Source organism: Lissotriton helveticus, chromosome 11 (genome assembly GCF_964261635.1).
Source record: "Lissotriton helveticus chromosome 11, aLisHel1.1, whole genome shotgun sequence".
NCBI lineage: Eukaryota > Metazoa > Chordata > Amphibia > Caudata > Salamandridae > Lissotriton > Lissotriton helveticus.
The window spans coordinates 1,206,008,648-1,206,021,088 of NC_136072.1; positions in this window are offsets into that span (position 1 = coordinate 1,206,008,648).

The following is a 12,441-nucleotide window of genomic DNA, read 5'->3' on the forward strand; positions in this document are numbered from 1 at the left end:
GATGTAACTGGTGATCAATAAAGTGGCATTAGCAATGGCTCTGAGTAGTAACCTGTAATCAATTAAGTGGGTATTAGCAATCGCACTAGGATGTAACCAGTGATCAATAAAGTGGCACTAGCAATGGCACTGGTATGTAATCGGTGATCAATAAAGTGGTTATTAGCAATGGCACTGGGATGTAACCATTGATCAATAAAGTGGCATTAGTAATGGCACTGGAATGTAACCGGTGATCAATAAAGTGAGTATTTGCAATGGTACTGCGATGTAACTGGTGTTCAATAAAGTGGCATTAGCAATGGAACTGGGATGTAACCGGTGATCAATAAAGTGGCATTAGCAATGGCAATGGGATGTAACCAGTGATCAATAAAGTGGGTATTAGAAATGGCACTGGGATGTAACCGGTGATCAAAAAAGTGGCATTAGCAATGACACTGGGATGTAACCAGTGATCAATAAAGTGGGAATTAGCAATGACACTGGGATGCAACCGGTGATCAATAAAGTGGGTTTTAGAAATGGCACTGAGATGTAACTGGTGATCAATAAAGTGGGTATTAGCAATGGCACTGGGATGTAACTGGTTAACAATAATGGAGGTACTAGCAATAGCACTGGGATGTAACCAGTGATCAATACAGTGTAACTAGCAATGGCACTGGTAAGTAACCGCTGATCAATAAAGTGGATATTAGCAATGGCACTGGGATGTAACATGTGATCAATAAAGTGGCATTAGTAATGGCACTGGGATGTAACCGGTGATCAATAAAGTGAGTATTTGAAATGGCATTGGGATGTAACTGGTGATCAATAAAGTGGCATTAGCAATGGAACTGGGATGTAACCGGTGATCACTAAAGTGGCATTAGCAATGGCACTGGGATATAACTGGTGATCGCTAAAGTAAGTATTTGCAATGGCACTGGGATGTAACTGGTGATCAGTAAATTGGCATTAGCAATGAAGTGGCACTAGCAATGGCACTGGGATGTAACTGGTGATCAATAAATTGGGCATTAACATAGGCACTGGGATGTAACCGGTGATCAATAAAGTGGCATTAACAATGGCACTGGGATGTAACCAGTGATCAATAAAGTGGTATTAGCAATGGCACTGGTAAGTAACCATTGATCAATAAAGTTGCATTAGCAATGGCACTGGGATGTAACTGGTGATCAAGAAAGTGAGTATTTGCAATGGCACTGGGATGTAACTGATGTTCAATAAAGTGGCTTTAGCAATGAAGTGGCACTAGCAATGGCACTGGGATGTAACTGTTGATCAATAAAGTGGGCATAAGCAATGGCACTGGGATGTAACCAGTGATCAATAAAGTGGCATTAGCAATGGCACTGGGATGTAACCAGTGATCGATAAAGTTGTTATTAGAAATTGTACTGGGATGTAACCGGTGATCAAAAAAGTGGCATTAGCAATGGAACTGGGATGTAACCAGTGATCAATAAAGTGGCATTAGCAATGGCACTGGGATGTAACCACTGATCAATAAAGAGGGTATTAGCAATGAAACTGGGATGTAACTGATGATCAATAATGGGGGCATTAGAAATGGCACTGGGATGTAACCGGTGATCAAGAAAGTGGGTTTTAGAAATGGCACTGGGATGTCTCTGGTGATCAATAAAGTGGGTATTAGCAATGGCACTGGGATGTAACTGGTGATCAATAAAGTGGGCATTAACAATGGCACTGGGATGTAACCGGTGATCAATCAAGTGGATATCAGCAATGGCACTGGGATGTAACCAGTGATCAATAAACTGGTATTAGCAATGGCACTGGGATGTAACCAGTGATCAATAAACTGGCATTAGCAATGGCACTGGGATGTAACCGGTGATCAACAAAGTGGCACTAGCAATGGCACTGGGATGTAACCGGTGATCAATAAAGTGGGTATGAGCAATGGCAACGGGATGTAACCAGTGATCAATAAAGTGGCATTAGTAATGGCACTGTAATGTAACCGGTGATCAATAAAGTTAGTTTTTGCAATGGCACTGGGATGTAACAGGTGATCAATAAAGTGGCATTAGCAATGGAACCGGTGATCAATAAACTGCCATTAGCAATGAAGTGGCACTAGCAATGGCACTGGGATGTAACCGGTGATCAATAAAGTGGGTATTAGCAATGGCACTGGGATGTAACTGGTGAGCAATAAAGTGGCATTTGCAATGGCACTGGGATGTAACTGGTGATCAATAAAGTGGGCATTAACAATGGCACTGGGATGTAACCGGTGATCAATAAAGTGGCATTAGCAATGGCACTGGGATGTAACCGGTGATCAATAAAGTGGATATCAGCAATGGCACTGGGATATAACTGGTGATCAATAAAGTAAGTATTTGCAATGGAACTGGGATGTAACTGGTGATCAATAAATTGGCATTTGCAATGGCACTGGGATGTAACTGGTGATCAAAAAAGTGGGCATAAAAAATGGCACTGGGATGTAACCTTTGATCAATAAAGGTGCATTAACAATGGCACTGGGATGTAACCAGTGATCAATAAACTGGTATTAGCAATGGCACTGGGAAGTAACCGGTGATCAATAAACGTGCATTAGCAAAGGCACTGGGATGTAACCGGTGATCAATAAAGTGGGCATTAGCAATGGCACAGGGATGTAACCGGTGATCAATTAAGTGGCAGTAGCAATGGCAAAGGGATGTAACTGGTGATCAATAAACTGCCATTAGCAATGAAGTGGCACTAGCATTGGCACTGGGATGTAACCGGTGATCAATAAAGTGGGTATTAGCAATGGCACTGGGATGTAACTGGTGATCAATAAAGTGGGCATTAACAATGGCACTGGGATGTAACCGGTGATCAATAAAGTGGATATCAGCAATGGCACTGGGATGTAACCAGTGATCAATAAACTGGTATTAGCAATGGCACTGGGATGTAACCAGTGATCAATAAACTGGCATTAGCAATGGCACTGGGATGTAACCGGTGATCAACAAAGTGGCACTAGCAATGGCACTGGGATGTAACCGGTGATCAATAAAGTGGGTATGAGCAATGGCAATGGGATGTAACCAGTGATCAATAAAGTGGCATTAGTAATGGCACTGGAATGTAACCGGTGATCAATAAAGTGAGTATTTGCAATGGCACTGGGATGTAACAGGTGATCAATAAAGTGGCATTAGCAATGGAACCGGTGATCAATAAACTGCCATTAGCAATGAAGTGGCACTAGCAATGGCACTGGGATGTAACCGGTGATCAATAAAGTGGGTATTAGCATTGGCACTGGGATGTAACTGGTGATCAATAAAGTGGGCATTAACAATGGCACTGGGATGTAACCGGTGATCAATAAAGTGGATATCAGCAAAGGCACTGGGATGTAACCAGTGATCAATAAACTGGTATTAGCAATGGCACTGGGATGTAACCACTGATCAATAAAGTGAGTATTAGCAATGGAACTGGGATGTAACTGGTGATCAATAATGGGGGCATTAGCAAAGGCACTGGGATGTTACCGGTGATCAACAAAGTGGGTTTTAGAAATGGCACTGGGATGTCTCTGGTGATCAATGAAGTGGGTATTAGCAATGGCACTGGGATGTAAATGGTTAACAATAATGGGGGTACAAGCAATGGCACTTGGATGTAACTGGTGATCAATATAGTGGCATGAGCAATGGCTCTGAGAAGTAACCTGTAATCAATTAAGTGGGTATTAGCAATGGCACTGGGATGTAACCAGTGATCAATAAAGTGGGTATTAGCAATGGCACTAGGATGTAACCAGTGATCAATAAAGTGGCACTAGCAATGGCACTGGTATGTAACCGGTGATCAATAAAGTGGTTATTAGCAATGTCACTGGGATGTAACCAGTGATCAATAAAGTGGTTATTAGCAATGTCACTGGGATGTAACCGGTGATCAATAAAGTGAGTATTTGCAATGGTACTGCGATGTAACTGGTGTTCAATAAAGTGGCATTAGCAATGGAACTGGGATGTAACCGGTGATCAATAAAGTGGCATTAGCAATGGCACTGGGATGTAACCAGTGATCAATAAAGTGGCAGTAGCAATGGCACTGGGATGTAACTGATGATCAATAAGTGGCTTTAACTATGGCACTAGAATGTAACCGGTGATGAATAAAATGGGCATTAGCAATGGCACTGGGAAGTAACCGGTAATCAATAATGTGGGCATTAGCAATGGCACTAGGATGTTTCCAGTGATCAATAAAGTGGGTATTAGCAATGGCACTAGGATGTTACCAGTGATCAATAAAGTGGCACTAGCAATGGCACTGGGATGTAACCGGTGATCAATAAAGTGGGTTTTTGCAATGGCACTGGGATGTAACTGGTGATCAATAAAGTGGCATTAGCAGTGGAACTGGGATGTAACGGGTGATCAATAAAGTGGCATTAACAATGGCACTGCGATGTCACTGGTGATCAATAAACTGGCATTAGCAATGGCACTGGGATGTAACCAGTGATCAATAAAGTGGCATTAACAATGGCACTGCGATGTCACTGGTGATCAATAAAGTGGCATTAGCAATGGCACTGGGATGTAACCAGTGATCAATAAAGTGGGTATTAGAAATGGCACTGGGATATAACCGGTGATCAAAAAAGTTGCATTAGCATTGACACTGGGATGTAACCAGTGATCAATAAAGTGGGCATTAGCAATGACACTTGGATGCAACCGGTGATCAATAAAGTGGGTTTTAGAAATGGCACTGGGATGTAACTGGTTAACAATAATGGGGGTATTAGCAATGGCACTGGGATGTAACCAGTGATCAATAAAGTGTAACTAGCAATGGCACTGGTAAGTAACCAGTGATAAATAAAGTGGCATTAGCAATGGCACTGGGATGTAACCAGTGATCAATAAAGTGGTTATTAGAAATGGCACTGGGATGTAACCGGTGATCAAAAAAGTGGCATTAGCAATGGAACTGGGATGTAACCAGTGATCAATAAAGTGGCATTAGCAACGTCACTGGGATGTAACCACTGATCAATAAAGTGGGTATTAGCAATGGAACTGGGATGTAACTGGTGATCAATAATGGGGGCAATGGCACTGGGATGTTACCGGTGATCAAGAAAGTGGGTTTTAGAAATGGCACTGGGATGTCTCTGGTGATCAATGAAGTGGGTATTAGCAATGGCACTTGGATGTAACTGGTGATCAATAAAGTGGCATTAGCAATGGCTCTGAGTAGTAACCTGTAATCAATTAAGTGGGTATTAGCAATCGCACTAGGATGTAACCAGTGATCAATAAAGTGGCACTAGCAATGGCACTGGTATGTAATCGGTGATCAATAAAGTGGTTATTAGCAATGGCACTGGGATGTAACCATTGATCAATAAAGTGGCATTAGTAATGTCACTGGAATGTAACCGGTGATCAATAAAGTGAGTATTTGCAATGGTACTGCGATGTAACTGGTGTTCAATAAAGTGGCATTAGCAATGGAACTGGGATGTAACCTGTGATCAATAAAGTGGCATTAGCAATGGCAATGGGATGTAACCAGTGATCAATAAAGTGGGTATTAGAAATGCCACTGGGATGTAACCGGTGATCAAAAAAGTGGCATTAGCAATGACACTGGGATGTAACCAGTGATCAATAAAGTGGGAATTAGCAATGACACTGGGATGCAACCGGTGATCAATAAAGTGGGTTTTAGAAATGGCACTGAGATGTAACTGGTGATCAATAAAGTGGGTATTAGCAATGGCACTGGGATGTAACTGGTTAACAATAATGGAGGTACTAGCAATAGCACTGGGACGTAACCAGTTATCAATAAAGTGTAACTAGCAATGGCACTGGTAAGTAACCGCTGATCAATAAAGTGGATATTAGCAATGGCACTGGGATGTAACCTGTGATCAATAAAGTGGCATTAGTAATGGCACTGGGATGTAACCGGTGATCAATAAAGTGAGTATTTGAAATGGCACTGGGATGTAACTGGTGATCAATAAAGTGGCATTAGCAATGGAACTGGGATGTAACCGGTGATCACTAAAGTTGCATTAGCAATGGCACTGGGATGTAACTGGTGATCAAGAAAGTGAGTATTTGCAATGGCACTGGGATGTAACTGATGTTCAATAAAGTGGCTTTAGCAATGAAGTGGCACTAGCAATGGCACTGGGATGTAACTGTTGATCAATAAAGTGGGCATAAGCAATGGCACTGGGATGTAACCAGTGATCAATAAAGTGGCATTAGCAATGGCACTGGGATGTAACCAGTGATCGATAAAGTTGTTATTAGAAATTGCACTGGGATGTAACCGGTGATCAAAAAAGTGGCATTAGCAATGGAACTGGGATGTAACCAGTGATCAATAAAGTGGCATTAGCAATGGCACTGGGATGTAACCACTGATCAATAAAGAGGGTATTAGCAATGAAACTGGGATGTAACTGATGATCAATAATGGAGGCATTAGAAATGGCACTGGGATGTAACCGGTGATCAAGAAAGTGGGTTTTAGAAATGGCACTGGGATGTCTCTGGTGATCAATAAAGTGGGTATTAGCAATGACACTTGGATGCAACCGGTGATCAATAAAGTGGGTTTTAGAAATGGCACTGGGATGTAACTGGTTAACAATAATGGGGGTATTAGCAATGGCACTGGGATGTAACCAGTGATCAAGAAAGTGTAACTAGCAATGGCACTGGTAAGTAACCAGTGATAAATAAAGTTGCATTAGCATTGACACTGGGATGTAACCAGTGATCAATAAAGTGGGCATCAGCAATGACACTTGGATGCAACCGGTGATCAATAAAGTGGGTTTTAGAAATGGCACTGGGATGTAACTGGTTAACAATAATGGGGGTATTAGCAATGGCACTGGGATGTAACCAGTGATCAAGAAAGTGTAACTAGCAATGGCACTGGTAAGTAACCAGTGATAAATAAAGTGGCATTAGCAATGGCACTGGGATGTAACCAGTGATCAATAAAGTGGTTATTAGAAATGGCACTGGGATGTAACCGGTGATCAAAAAAGTGGCATTAGCAATGGAACTGGGATGTAACCAGTGATCAATAAAGTGGCATTAGCAGCGTCACTGGGATGTAACCACTGATCAATAAAGTGGGTATTAGCAATGGAACTGGGATGTAACTGGTGATCAATAATGGGGGCAATGGCACTGGGATGTTACCGGTGATCAAGAAAGTGGGTTTTAGAAATGGCACTGGGATGTCTCTGGTGATCAATGAAGTGGGTATTAGCAATGGCACTTGGATGTAACTGGTGATCAATAAAGTGGCATTAGCAATGGCTCTGAGTAGTAACCTGTAATCAATTAAGTGGGTATTAGCAATCGCACTAGGATGTAACCAGTGATCAATAAAGTGGCACTAGCAATGGCACTGGTATGTAATCGGTGATCAATAAAGTGGTTATTAGCAATGGCACTGGGATGTAACCATTGATCAATAAAGTGGCATTAGTAATGGCACTGGAATGTAACCGGTGATCAATAAAGTGAGTATTTGCAATGGTACTGCGATGTAACTGGTGTTCAATAAAGTGGCATTAGCAATGGAACTGGGATGTAACCGGTGATCAATAAAGTGGCATTAGCAATGGCAATGGGATGTAACCAGTGATCAATAAAGTGGGTATTAGAAATGGCACTGGGATGTAACCGGTGATCAAAAAAGTGGCATTAGCAATGACACTGGGATGTAACCAGTGATCAATAAAGTGGGAATTAGCAATGACACTGGGATGCAACCGGTGATCAATAAAGTGGGTTTTAGAAATGGCACTGAGATGTAACTGGTGATCAATAAAGTGGGTATTAGCAATGGCACTGGGATGTAACTGGTTAACAATAATGGAGGTACTAGCAATAGCACTGGGATGTAACCAGTGATCAATACAGTGTAACTAGCAATGGCACTGGTAAGTAACCGCTGATCAATAAAGTGGATATTAGCAATGGCACTGGGATGTAACATGTGATCAATAAAGTGGCATTAGTAATGGCACTGGGATGTAACCGGTGATCAATAAAGTGAGTATTTGAAATGGCATTGGGATGTAACTGGTGATCAATAAAGTGGCATTAGCAATGGAACTGGGATGTAACCGGTGATCACTAAAGTGGCATTAGCAATGGCACTGGGATATAACTGGTGATCGCTAAAGTAAGTGTTTGCAATGGCACTGGGATGTAACTGGTGATCAGTAAATTGGCATTAGCAATGAAGTGGCACTAGCAATGGCACTGGGATGTAACTGGTGATCAATAAATTGGGCATTAACATAGGCACTGGGATGTAACCGGTGATCAATAAAGTGGCATTAACAATGGCACTGGGATGTAACCAGTGATCAATAAAGTGGTATTAGCAATGGCACTGGTAAGTAACCATTGATCAATAAAGTTGCATTAGCAATGGCACTGGGATGTAACTGGTGATCAAGAAAGTGAGTATTTGCAATGGCACTGGGATGTAACTGATGTTCAATAAAGTGGCTTTAGCAATGAAGTGGCACTAGCAATGGCACTGGGATGTAACTGTTGATCAATAAAGTGGGCATAAGCAATGGCACTGGGATGTAACCAGTGATCAATAAAGTGGCATTAGCAATGGCACTGGGATGTAACCAGTGATCGATAAAGTTGTTATTAGAAATTGTACTGGGATGTAACCGGTGATCAAAAAAGTGGCATTAGCAATGGAACTGGGATGTAACCAGTGATCAATAAAGTGGCATTAGCAATGGCACTGGGATGTAACCACTGATCAATAAAGAGGGTATTAGCAATGAAACTGGGATGTAACTGATGATCAATAATGGGGGCATTAGAAATGGCACTGGGATGTAACCGGTGATCAAGAAAGTGGGTTTTAGAAATGGCACTGGGATGTCTCTGGTGATCAATAAAGTGGGTATTAGCAATGGCACTGGGATGTAACTGGTGATCAATAAAGTGGGCATTAACAATGGCACTGGGATGTAACCGGTGATCAATCAAGTGGATATCAGCAATGGCACTGGGATGTAACCAGTGATCAATAAACTGGTATTAGCAATGGCACTGGGATGTAACCAGTGATCAATAAACTGGCATTAGCAATGGCACTGGGATGTAACCGGTGATCAACAAAGTGGCACTAGCAATGGCACTGGGATGTAACCGGTGATCAATAAAGTGGGTATGAGCAATGGCAACGGGATGTAACCAGTGATCAATAAAGTGGCATTAGTAATGGCACTGTAATGTAACCGGTGATCAATAAAGTTAGTATTTGCAATGGCACTGGGATGTAACAGGTGATCAATAAAGTGGCATTAGCAATGGAACCGGTGATCAATAAACTGCCATTAGCAATGAAGTGGCACTAGCAATGGCACTGGGATGTAACCGGTGATCAATAAAGTGGGTATTAGCAATGGCACTGGGATGTAACTGGTGAGCAATAAAGTGGCATTTGCAATGGCACTGGGATGTAACTGGTGATCAATAAAGTGGGCATTAACAATGGCACTGGGATGTAACCGGTGATCAATAAAGTGGCATTAGCAATGGCACTGGGATGTAACCGGTGATCAATAAAGTGGATATCAGCAATGGCACTGGGATATAACTGGTGATCAATAAAGTAAGTATTTGCAATGGAACTGGGATGTAACTGGTGATCAATAAATTGGCATTTGCAATGGCACTGGGATGTAACTGGTGATCAAAAAAGTGGGCATAAAAAATGGCACTGGGATGTAACCTTTGATCAATAAAGGTGCATTAACAATGGCACTGGGATGTAACCAGTGATCAATAAACTGGTATTAGCAATGGCACTGGGAAGTAACCGGTGATCAATAAACGTGCATTAGCAAAGGCACTGGGATGTAACCGGTGATCAATAAAGTGGGCATTAGCAATGGCACAGGGATGTAACCGGTGATCAATTAAGTGGCAGTAGCAATGGCAAAGGGATGTAACTGGTGATCAATAAACTGCCATTAGCAATGAAGTGGCACTAGCATTGGCACTGGGATGTAACCGGTGATCAATAAAGTGGGTATTAGCAATGGCACTGGGATGTAACTGGTGATCAATAAAGTGGGCATTAACAATGGCACTGGGATGTAACCGGTGATCAATAAAGTGGATATCAGCAATGGCACTGGGATGTAACCAGTGATCAATAAACTGGTATTAGCAATGGCACTGGGATGTAACCAGTGATCAATAAACTGGCATTAGCAATGGCACTGGGATGTAACCGGTGATCAACAAAGTGGCACTAGCAATGGCACTGGGATGTAACCGGTGATCAATAAAGTGGGTATGAGCAATGGCAATGGGATGTAACCAGTGATCAATAAAGTGGCATTAGTAATGGCACTGGAATGTAACCGGTGATCAATAAAGTGAGTATTTGCAATGGCACTGGGATGTAACAGGTGATCAATAAAGTGGCATTAGCAATGGAACCGGTGATCAATAAACTGCCATTAGCAATGAAGTGGCACTAGCAATGGCACTGGGATGTAACCGGTGATCAATAAAGTGGGTATTAGCATTGGCACTGGGATGTAACTGGTGATCAATAAAGTGGGCATTAACAATGGCACTGGGATGTAACCGGTGATCAATAAAGTGGATATCAGCAAAGGCACTGGGATGTAACCAGTGATCAATAAACTGGTATTAGCAATGGCACTGGGATGTAACCACTGATCAATAAAGTGAGTATTAGCAATGGAACTGGGATGTAACTGGTGATCAATAATGGGGGCATTAGCAAAGGCACTGGGATGTTACCGGTGATCAACAAAGTGGGTTTTAGAAATGGCACTGGGATGTCTCTGGTGATCAATGAAGTGGGTATTAGCAATGGCACTGGGATGTAAATGGTTAACAATAATGGGGGTACAAGCAATGGCACTTGGATGTAACTGGTGATCAATATAGTGGCATGAGCAATGGCTCTGAGAAGTAACCTGTAATCAATTAAGTGGGTATTAGCAATGGCACTGGGATGTAACCAGTGATCAATAAAGTGGGTATTAGCAATGGCACTAGGATGTAACCAGTGATCAATAAAGTGGCACTAGCAATGGCACTGGTATGTAACCGGTGATCAATAAAGTGGTTATTAGCAATGTCACTGGGATGTAACCAGTGATCAATAAAGTGGTTATTAGCAATGTCACTGGGATGTAACCGGTGATCAATAAAGTGAGTATTTGCAATGGTACTGCGATGTAACTGGTGTTCAATAAAGTGGCATTAGCAATGGAACTGGGATGTAACCGGTGATCAATAAAGTGGCATTAGCAATGGCACTGGGATGTAACCAGTGATCAATAAAGTGGCAGTAGCAATGGCACTGGGATGTAACTGATGATCAATAAGTGGCTTTAACTATGGCACTAGAATGTAACCGGTGATGAATAAAATGGGCATTAGCAATGGCACTGGGAAGTAACCGGTAATCAATAATGTGGGCATTAGCAATGGCACTAGGATGTTTCCAGTGATCAATAAAGTGGGTATTAGCAATGGCACTAGGATGTTACCAGTGATCAATAAAGTGGCACTAGCAATGGCACTGGGATGTAACCGGTGATCAATAAAGTGGGTTTTTGCAATGGCACTGGGATGTAACTGGTGATCAATAAAGTGGCATTAGCAGTGGAACTGGGATGTAACGGGTGATCAATAAAGTGGCATTAACAATGGCACTGCGATGTCACTGGTGATCAATAAAGTGGCATTAGCAATGGCACTGGGATGTAACCAGTGATCAATAAAGTGGCATTAACAATGGCACTGCGATGTCACTGGTGATCAATAAAGTGGCATTAGCAATGGCACTGGGATGTAACCAGTGATCAATAAAGTGGGTATTAGAAATGGCACTGGGATATAACCGGTGATCAAAAAAGTTGCATTAGCATTGACACTGGGATGTAACCAGTGATCAATAAAGTGGGCATTAGCAATGACACTTGGATGCAACCGGTGATCAATAAAGTGGGTTTTAGAAATGGCACTGGGATGTAACTGGTTAACAATAATGGGGGTATTAGCAATGGCACTGGGATGTAACCAGTGATCAATAAAGTGTAACTAGCAATGGCACTGGTAAGTAACCAGTGATAAATAAAGTGGCATTAGCAATGGCACTGGGATGTAACCAGTGATCAATAAAGTGGTTATTAGAAATGGCACTGGGATGTAACCGGTGATCAAAAAAGTGGCATTAGCAATGGAACTGGGATGTAACCAGTGATCAATAAAGTGGCATTAGCAACGTCACTGGGATGTAACCACTGATCAATAAAGTGGGTATTAGCAATGGAACTGGGATGTAACTGGTGATCAATAATGG